Below are 10,198 nucleotides of genomic sequence, written 5' to 3' on the forward strand. Positions count from 1 at the left end.
GTGTGTGCGTGCGTGTGTGTGTGTGAGCACGCTGGCGCGCAGCGGGAGGAGGGAAGGGGACAGAGGGGGGCAGCGGGCAGCGGAGGGCGGGCGGGCGGGGAGAGCTGGGCTCGGCGGTGACACTCGGAGCGCACAGTCCGCGCCAGAGCCGCGAGAACGCAGAGCGCAGTGAGCCTCACCCCAGCCCGGGTGCAGCCCGCAAGCGCCCGCCGGGAAAACACCCGTGCCTCGGGCTCCGCTCGGCGGGACGCCGCTCCCAGCTCCGCTGCGCTACAACTTCGCCACCCGCCCACCTCCCGCCTTTGAAGTTTGCAGCGCCGCCCGCAAAGTTGGGCCGCGTGGGCCGATTGCGTTCCTCTCCTTTATCAGCCTCCGTCCCAGGGCTCGGGTCCCGCGGTTCGTGGATACGGGTGCTCAGCATCCTGGCCGGCTGAAGCCGAGCTGTTTTGCACTCCTCACCTCGGGGAAGGATTCTCTCCTCTGCCCCTAGGACGAACAAACCGGTTTTTAAGGTAAGTTGGGGAAGGAGAGCCTTAAGCGGATCCGGACGTCTCAGCCTGCCACTTCGGAACCTTGGACCTCAAGGGGCTTCCAGCTCAGGGCTCCTTGGGATCGGGTTTTGAGTCGCGCACCCCCAACCTGGGAAGTGCCGTGCCAGGTTCCTGATCCAGAGGAGTGGCGGGTGCGAGGGGCACAAGGCAGGTCATCTAAAGGTTTTTAAGGTACTTTGGTGGTGCGTTGGAAGAAGAGACAGCGCGCGGGCCAGGAAGAGGGGAAGCTCGTACCGGGATGCCGCAGGTCAGGTAGCCCCGGAGCCGCGACCCTTGACTCGGCCTGGACACTCACTTGCACCCCTGCCAGTGGGCGTCTGGCTCCCTCTCCGTGTCCTTGCCCGGTGCCCGCCTCTGGAGAAAATGGAAGGAGGGCTCTCGGGCGCTTGCGGCGAGGAGAAGCTAGGGTCCGCGCCGGGACGGTCTCCTGCTGGTCGGCCCCGGCGGTCCTCTGCGCGGTGAAGAGCATCGCTATGGAAACTTCTTCCCGAGCTTGGTGGCCTGGGAGCGACTCGCTAAGAGTCACTAAGAGCACCTACCGAAGGGACGCCCCCGCCCTCGCCACCCGGGGACCCGGTGACCTCGCCCTTCCGTGGGCACCGATTCGGGGTTCGCTCGCGTCTGCGCCCCGTTCCTTCCTGAGCGGAGCGCCGCTGGTCCGGACGCTCAGGACCTAGAGCGCGCGGTTTCAGATCCCCACCGTCGCCCGCGCGCCTTTTGCAAACTGCTGAGTTTGAGGTGCGGTTTCGTTTCACTGCTCGGCCTTGGCCCCCACTCCTCCGCTACCCCCGAGCTCGGCCGACGCAAGAGGGTGCCCCCAGCACCCGTAACGCGGAGGTGGCTGGGGCTGTGGAGTCCAAGGTGGGCCCTGCCCTCGCCCCCAGGTCACTGTTCCCTCCCGCCGGGTTCGGGGCGCTGTCCATCTCTGTTCCCGCAACGGCAGTTCCCGGAAACCTAACTGGAGCAGTGTCTCTGGTTTTATTTTTCGGAGTTCTTTTTAGCAAGTTAGTTGAGTTGGTAAATGTGTTTACCTCCCTCGTCTTTCAATCCTAAATCACAGAGAACTTATTTTATCACAGAGCTGCTGATCTCCTCTCTTCTCCCCCTCCACCCCTCCTCCGCCTTGCCTCGCTCGCTGAACCCTTTTTCTTTGCCGAAGGAGGGAATCTCCGCACCTCCTCCTCGCCTCCTCCCACCCTCCCGACGCCTGTGAGAACCAGGGAAGTCATCAATGGGAATAAATAGGACCCGGCTCCATTCTCCGCCCCCTTCAAACAAGTAAAATCCTCCCCGGGCTGCAGAAGTAGAGATAAAACATCCCTCCCAAGGGAGCGGTTGCTGAGGATTTGATGGGATTGAATTGTTTTATTATCCTGAAAGAAAGTGATGGATGGTGGAGAGTGGGGCTTTGCGGGAGAGCCCGGGGTGCCGGGGGGCCGGTATTTATTATTATTCATTATTGTTTATTAAGAGTGATAATAAGGCCATAACCCTCGCTGAGAACTGTGTTTACACTTGGTTAGATTTTATGTTAGTCTCTTATTACAGTGGTTTTAGAAAGTGAAAACACCAAAACGGTATTAACTCCTCGCACTCATTCTGCATATGGAGTTAATCAAGTGTCAAACAGATACTGTCATTTTACTAAAGTTTAGTTTTTAGAAAGATGCTGTCTCGTGAAATGCCATTTGTCTCACTCTGCCTTCTTAAAGTTTAAAAAAACTTGCTAACGTAATTAATTATGGTCCCAATTCCCACTTTAAATCTAAACCTATATTCAGGATATTAAAATACCCCACCATTTAGTCTCTAAAAGTGACTCTTGTGAGTTTCAATCCTCAGTGTTCGGAGAGGGTGCAGCTGGGAATAAGGGGGTCCAGAAATTAGAGAAATTAGGACTACTTCAAAATCCATACAAAAGTCCTTTACTTCTTTCAAAGAACGGAATTATAAGTCCCCTCTCTGCACAATCCTTAGCTTCAGTAACTGTCCCTAATCTTTACCACACGCTGGAAACGTAACAGCTTGCAGCCTTTTCTGTATTATTGTTTTCATTTTTGTGTCAAGACGTTTTATTCATTAAACCTGTATGTCAAAGACTCAGGCTCAGCGTGACAGAAACACTCTGTTTTAATTAGTAACTATCATAAAAAAAGAAGCTAGAACTCTGTAATGGGCCTAAATTGCTATGAATTATGTGTGGTTTAAATTATGCATTTATTTGAGCAGAAATGAAACCATGAATATAAAGCAACTTTTAATCAATTGCAGATACAGCTTTTATCTCTGAGGATGTAACAAAATATATAATTGAAAAATACCCTTGGCTGAATGAAGGGAGCCCCCCGCCTCAGTTTATTTGTCCTAGGTCTATTTAACATTCATGTGGTAAAACTGTGAATGTTAAAGACATATAAGGCTGGTATCACAACCCTGGCAGTGCCCCAGGAGGGTCTGCCTTTGAAGTAGCTACCCTAGGTACGTCTTCACGTAACTTAATGTGGAGACATTTTCAATGGGCATTGTGAACCTGCTGATTCAGACGTCAGTTTCTTCTCTAGGACTTAAGCAGATTCTGCTGGGGGGAGCTGTTCGAAAACTGAACAATTCATGAAGAAGAAAAAGATAGAAATGAAATCTACCTGTAGCTATCTCCTTGTGTTTGTTTCTGCAACAATTTTTGTTGGCCTAACTGGAGATCAGAATTTCCATTATAAAATCAATTGTGTTTTTGTCATAAAAGAAAAGAAAGGAATTATAAAACCTAAAGCAAAACTGATAATGATGGTTCAACAAATATTGGAAATGAAGCATTGTAGCAGTGTGTGAATTCTGCATAATTGGAGCTGATTCAGGCTCCTTCAGTCTTCCTTCTTTACTTCCTCAGCAATAAGATGGTCAAGGCTAGTGAAAAAGCAGTTCATCCCCACTCGGCTTCTCTTTCCTTTCTGTATGTATTCTCACCAGCTCTTGCTCTGTAGTCATTCACCCAGAGGGGCAGCCCGTTGAGTATTTAATTTTGGAAGTCTGTTGGTGCCTGCCAATCACTAGGAAGAAAGTGTATGCCACACACATGTGTGTTGGGTCAAAGACAAGCATAATCTACAAAAAAATCATTCAGTGAATTCATTTGACCTTGAAATAAATTATAGAGCCTCTAAATGTTTGTCAGAGAATATTTTGAAGAACATAATTTATTCTTCCTGTTAGCTCACAATCATCTAGTAGAAACTACAACACCCCTCCACACATACGTGTGCACACAGATACACCAAAGTAAACTGCAAATATTTACCTTAAAAACTAATTCCAAAATATAACTCTTCCAGTACTTATAGCATACCTTCCAAAAGCTCTGCATTTTATGACCTTAAGTTGGGGTACACTCTGCTTTGTGTTTCTTCTACCTGCAAATAGAAAATGGAAATGACACCTAGGATGCACGCAGTTATGCTTCTGTGTTAAGTTCTACTCAGAAGAAAAGCACTCTGCTGCTGTTATCAAAAAATAAGCACATGCTAAAATGTGGAAAGACAAAAAATACCAACACTGGATTGTATTAAATAGTCATGTTTGGATCATAAATTCAATTATTTTCTGGGGAAAAAACCCACACCATTTTAGTATGAGTATATGTTTGTATACATCTGTTGCCTCTTCTGAGATCACAACTGACATTCGCTGTTCCACACCCTACAGATGCCCAAGCCAGTGACAACAGCAGGTGCATTTGTATCATTCCCTTCTGAAAGGCAAGCTCTCCAAGATACCATCTCTCTTCCTTTTGGTGTTTTACCAAAAACTTCAAAACAGCAAATCCAGGAATCTTAGGATTTTAAAATATTTAATATATATATATGATATATGCAATATAATATAATGTATATGATACACATAAGTTCAGAAAAAAGTTACTTGTCTTGCATTTCAAAAATTGAAGGTAATTTTTTTTCACTGTGAAGTCAGCAATATTTTTCTATAGTTTTTTCCCTTTGGAATGAAGAAATAGCTTTGACCACAGAACAGCTGGGTGTTGGGTTCTGTATAGTGTCTTTTTTGTTCAAGGAATTCAGTAAGCTAGATTTGATTTAAATTTCACTTTGCATTCTATAGATCTCAAGTTTGTAAGAACAGTATTTTAAAGCTTACAGAATTATATGTTATTTTTTCACTGATTTCTGGATTCTTTAAAAATGGATTTATTTTAGTAAGCTGGTGAATAGTTCGTAGTTTTCATTGGTAATTTTTTCCTGTAACAGAGTTGAACAAGAACCATATATAATGTTTCATATATTTTTCTGACATTTTAGTATCACTCCTAGAAAATAGGAAAATAGGAAATAAATGTTTTATTTAAAAGAGATAGTATGGTTGAATGAGGTAGTATAATTATAGTTAGCTTACCCAATGTCTTCTTTGAGATAATTTAATGCCTTTTGTAGTTATAAGAAGAGAAAAAGTTTCATCAGTAATGGGGCTGAAGTTTAGAAAGAACTTAATTAAAACCTGATTATACATAATTAGAAATCAACTCATTAGGCTAGAACTCTAATATCCTACCTCTGCAATGTGGATATTTTAAAGATAATGAGAAAAATATTAAAAAAAGTTAATATGCATGCATGTTTGTTTTCTAACTGGAATGATTGCAGCTGATCTAACAAGTAATGGTGAATGCTAAAGTAAACAGAGGCTAGATAACTTTCGGCCTGTCTTTGGGCTCTCTACGAGGAAACCGAGGTAAACACTTACTGCTGTGTGCTTAGGGAGCAGCTATTCCACAATCCAAAGACACGGCCAAAAGTATGGACTGTATTTAAGAAACGTGTCTTGTCAACAGCTAAAAATCACCATTGCTATCCCTTATATCCTTACTCACTTCGATAAATGTAAAATGAGTCTGAAGTTCAACAATTTCCAAAACAAGCAGTAAAGTCTGAACTCACAATGTAAAAGACCTGTACTGTACATCATGTTTTTGAAATCGCCATGACTGTTTTTAAAAATTATACCATGGGAGCTTAGAGCAAGTTATTATGAGCAAGCCCCATTGACACTGTATTCATATAGTTGGCACACACAAGGAAGAGGGCAGGCAGCATTGTGGTCTTTGCTTAGAATTATTAGGTCCAAGAGGAAAAGCTTATGGAGAAAGACTTGATTGGTTGAGAACTGGATTCTCCCATTTAGACACTGTTAAGTTTTCAAGGCCTACTGGAGTATAGATGGCTACAGCTTAGAGCACCGATTGCAGTGAAATGTGATCCGCAGCAGTCCATACTCACCTTGGAGATGGCTTTCATGGCTCTCCTGAGCTCAAGTCACATGTACGCTGAGTTCAAAGGTGTTGCCAAGAGGAACACTCTGCCTTTTATTTCAGCAATGAAATGCAGTTGAATTATCTGTCATTAAAAAACTCACTGAAACCTAAACACACCTGATCCATTTGAGTTATCCCTTTAAAAATTTGAAATACATAATAAACTCACTAGTGTGTGCATGGATACATCTCATAGTATTGATTTAAATATTATGCACATGTTAACAACACTTAGTAAATATAGCTTCATGTTTAATTATAGCATCTACTAAAATTAATCAATATTACCAAAAGCTTTAAACATGGACTGATTTAACCAGGTGTGGTGGCATACACCAGTGACCTCAGAACTCATGAGGCTGAAGCAGAAGGTTCATCACAAGTTCAAGACCAGCCTGAACTGTATAGTGAGACCCTGTCCCAAACGAAACAAACAAAGCAAGAAATTTGGACTGATTCAGAAGTAAGTGGATCCTGTCTATAATTGAAGAGATATTTGTAGCCACAACAACAGAGACCGGAAATAACAGTGCTAATTCACCAAAGTGCTATCAAAGGCCAGCAATCATTTACCTGTTTGCTTCTGTATCTGGTATATCTATTCTGTTGGTGATTCTTTGAAGTTTCCAAAATGTGCTACATTGACATTCAGACAGATAGTGATGGTAAGCTCAACTGTCTCTGTTACAGGGTAATAATATCATTAAGTTTCTCTTGTGGATGTTTAGCAACTAAAGTTTGCACACCAAAAATTAAAGAAATAGAGGGGCTACAAGGATAGCCAATATTTTGGCCCTAGCAGGTCAAGGTCAGCAAGGACTCAGGACATAAGAGAACCTGTGTTGTGACATCCTGTAACTCAGTGGTGTCCCAAATTTTCTGATCAAGGACATCATGGGGCCACATATGAAAGTGACTGATGATGTAGAGTGTGCCTAAGGAGAGTCACCTAGTGAGAAAATATTTTCTCAGGCTTTCAGAGAGAGCAAATTGGTCAAGCAATGGCCGTGACTCATCCACATGGCTGACACTGACAAAAGATCTACAAAGTGCTTTACAAGGTTTCAGGGTAAATCCTGAGGGGAATTGGCTGAGCTTGTCAGATACAAAAGTTACATTTTTAGTTATATAGGTCTTGCTTTAACTTGGTCTTAACCATCTAGCAGAAAGGTACAACCATGAGATATAAAAAGTAAAGCCAGATTAATGTGCTGAGCTGTAAAAGGCTCAAGTCAACAACTTCTGATAATTGCTAGTTCTGCCAATAACCCACTACTCTTACGGATTATTGGACTATATTGGGTTATTTTGCTGAATTCAAATACCTACAATCTTTAGACTGGCTTCAAGTATGTAAAAGTCCTTTAAAGACTTCTCCAAATATAGCTTCTCTGACTACAGTGGAACACCCATCTCTGACAAAACAGAACAAAAACGAAGGATATAAATAAATAATTGTTTTATAGTGAAAAAAAAATATATATATATACAAAATAGTTAGGATAGGTATATTGCTACTTTCTCTTAGTTCAATGAGATGAAAGGTTTGTACTAATATTGTTTAGACAAGATATCATGTCTGCATCTTGCCCTCTGAATAACTACTATGAAGAAAACAATATACAGTACATTAATTATTGTAACTGTCATACTATTTGGAAACTGTTTCATTGCTATTTTGTCTTTTTTCTCATTAAAATGAATAAAAGATAAAAAATGTAGTACAAAAATCTATTATTATTTTATGGAAAATAAAACTGCCTGTTAACTGGGAGATAAAAATGTAATACCTTCGATTGAAAAAGCAGGGTAGGGATGGGGAGATATCTCAGTGGCTTCAGTCCTGCATGGCAAGCTCAATATCCTGAGTTTGATCCCCAGTACTAACAAACTACCTACCTAACAAAATAACTGAATAGATGAATAAAATATCATGAATCCAAAAACTGGTCGAAAAAGCAGAATACTGGTATTTAACTAACAGGTAGGTCATGGAAGAGAAGGCAGGGGTGAATAGGTCCCAAGGTATGCCAAGACTTCTCAGGGAAATAAAGCATTACTTGATAAAAGATATCTATAATTTTAAGGCAATTTTTTTCAGAGCCTCCTGTACACATAAACATGTGTCTGTGATGGAAATCAAAGCAAAGTGATATCAGTGAACATTTTACAAAGACATGATAATTACTAACAAAGCCAGATAGAAATTAGGGTATCTCAAGACAAAATTTTAAGAACTGATACATCTATTTGACTCCTTTTGCCTTGCTTTTTTTGAATGGCCTAGCTTCTCTTTCAGTTTCCTCTTCTGATGATGTTGTGTCTTAACATAAGCTGTATTTTCAGTGTAAGTTATATCCAGGGCCTCATATCATATAGAAAGGCTTCATGCTTGGTTGGCATTTTTGCTGTTGCTTTCTTGAAATTCTTAATTTTTAAACAGAGTTTTGTACTAGGAGGCTCCAGAAATTTGTATTTTACACTCATCTCCACAAATTGTTTAACCATTATGCTTTGGTGTACATTTAAGAAACAAAATTTGATGTCCAGGGAGGAGACAGGATGTCTGAAATTATTATTTTTTCTTGCAAGGGTAGGCCCAATAAATATTTGTATTTAAAAAGTTATTTGCTAACTAAAATCGGAGAATGGGTTACTTCTTTAAACAATTAATACTGAGATGTCTCTATGTTTGTGGAAATCTTTCTGATAATGTTAGCCTTGAAATGGTCTTTTAAGGGCCTGCCAGACAGCTCAGTGGATTAAAGCACCTGAAAGTAGGCACAGGGCTGGTGGGTCGATCTCTGGGCCTGCTGTGCTGGCCCCACCCCTGGGATGTGCTGAGATGGCAATTGAGACTGGGCATGGTGGCGTGTGCCTGTAATTCCAGCTTTTGGGAGTCTGTAAACAAGCAAATCACTATGAATCCGATCTAGCAATGGGACCCTGAACACCCTTAAGACCCTTCCCTAAAATACAAATAAATAAATAAATAAATAAATAAATAAGGTCTTTAAAAGGGGGTTTTAAGCTGGGTGTGGTGGTGCATGCCTGTAATACCAGCATTCAGGAGGCTGAAGCAGCAGGATCTTTGCAAGTTCAAGAGCAGCCTGAGCTATAAAGTGATCTGAAGTCCAGCCTGAACTGCAGAGTAAGACTCTGTTTCAAAAAAGACAAAAATAATAAACAAAAATAAAAGAGGTTTCATATTTGCATCATTGTGGTGCTTCATGGTATCAGAAGGAAACATCAGATGTTCTGTTTATATTTAATGTTATACATAAAGAAAAATTAAGCTTTGTGACTAATAGTTAACATGCAAATTAATAAAAGCACTCTTAATCAGTTTATTAGATGGTCACTGAATAATAGCACATGACAAAGGTGACAACTTTTGTGAATTAAAAATAGCACAAGGCAAAAATTATGACATTCAAATCAGTTCTGTTGAATAAAACAACCTTAAAATTATCCAGAAAAGCATTTGAAGGGTACAATTTGACCACTACAATTAATTATATGCTTCATTTCATTATAAAGTGGTATATTGTAAAATATTATAATAATATATTACAGTTCTAAGATATTTGGAGACTTCAGTTTAGAAAACATATTGCAGAATGAGAGGTGAATAGAAGGCTGAAAAAGCCCCCAATATCTGGCCTTGAACTTGCAGCTACACTCCTGCCTCAGCCCCCTGAGGTCTGGGATTACAGACATGCACCACATCTGGAAAACTAGTTTCTTTTCTCAAGCATATTCCTAATTATTTAAATGAGCATTTCATAGTTCTTCTATCAGTAAATAGGTATTAGACCCCATTATCTATTGCAAAATTGTGAGATTTTTAAAAAAGCAATCTTTTTTTGTGTGTTTATTTTATTATATTTTCATGTTTCTTGAAACACTTTTTCAGTAAAGTCAGTTATTAACTGATGTCAAAGTTGTTCCTTGTGTTTTGGATGTCCCAGTGTAAATGGAAATGCATCCATCTCTCAGGAACATAATTCTGAACAGTCCTTGACTCTTCACAAGGTCCTTCTATACTCTCCTGTTCATGGCAAATCTGAAAGTCAATTTCAGTGAAGAGACTCACCGAAACCCACAGAAACTTTTTAAATAACTACTTCCTCCCTGGAGCAAAACTGATGAAAATTGTTATCAATTTGAAGCTCAGATTAATGGGCAACTTAATTTCCATGGACATACTTTGCATAGAATTTTTTAAATGTATGGATTTAAAAATAATATTTATTTAGCCTACAGCTACAAGTCCATAACCCTAGGTTTCCTGTGGACCAGTTTTTTTTTTTTTTTTTTTTTTTTT

At 40.9% G+C, this 10,198-nt stretch overlaps 1 protein-coding gene across 1 annotated transcript in view; it reads left to right on the plus strand.

Moving 5' to 3' along the window:
- The first annotated feature begins 108 nt into the window (after nt 1-108).
- Ndnf (neuron derived neurotrophic factor) overlaps nt 109-10,198 on the plus strand; it is a 39,764-nt gene continuing 29,674 nt past the window's right edge. Inside the window, exon 1 of the mRNA XM_004644242.2 lies at nt 109-512. The gene's annotated coding sequence lies outside the window, so the exon portion shown is untranslated. The remainder of the gene's footprint in view (nt 513-10,198) is intronic.

This window comes from Octodon degus, unplaced genomic scaffold (assembly GCF_000260255.1).
Source record: "Octodon degus isolate 3935 unplaced genomic scaffold, OctDeg1.0 scaffold00196, whole genome shotgun sequence".
Classification (NCBI taxonomy): domain Eukaryota; kingdom Metazoa; phylum Chordata; class Mammalia; order Rodentia; family Octodontidae; genus Octodon; species Octodon degus.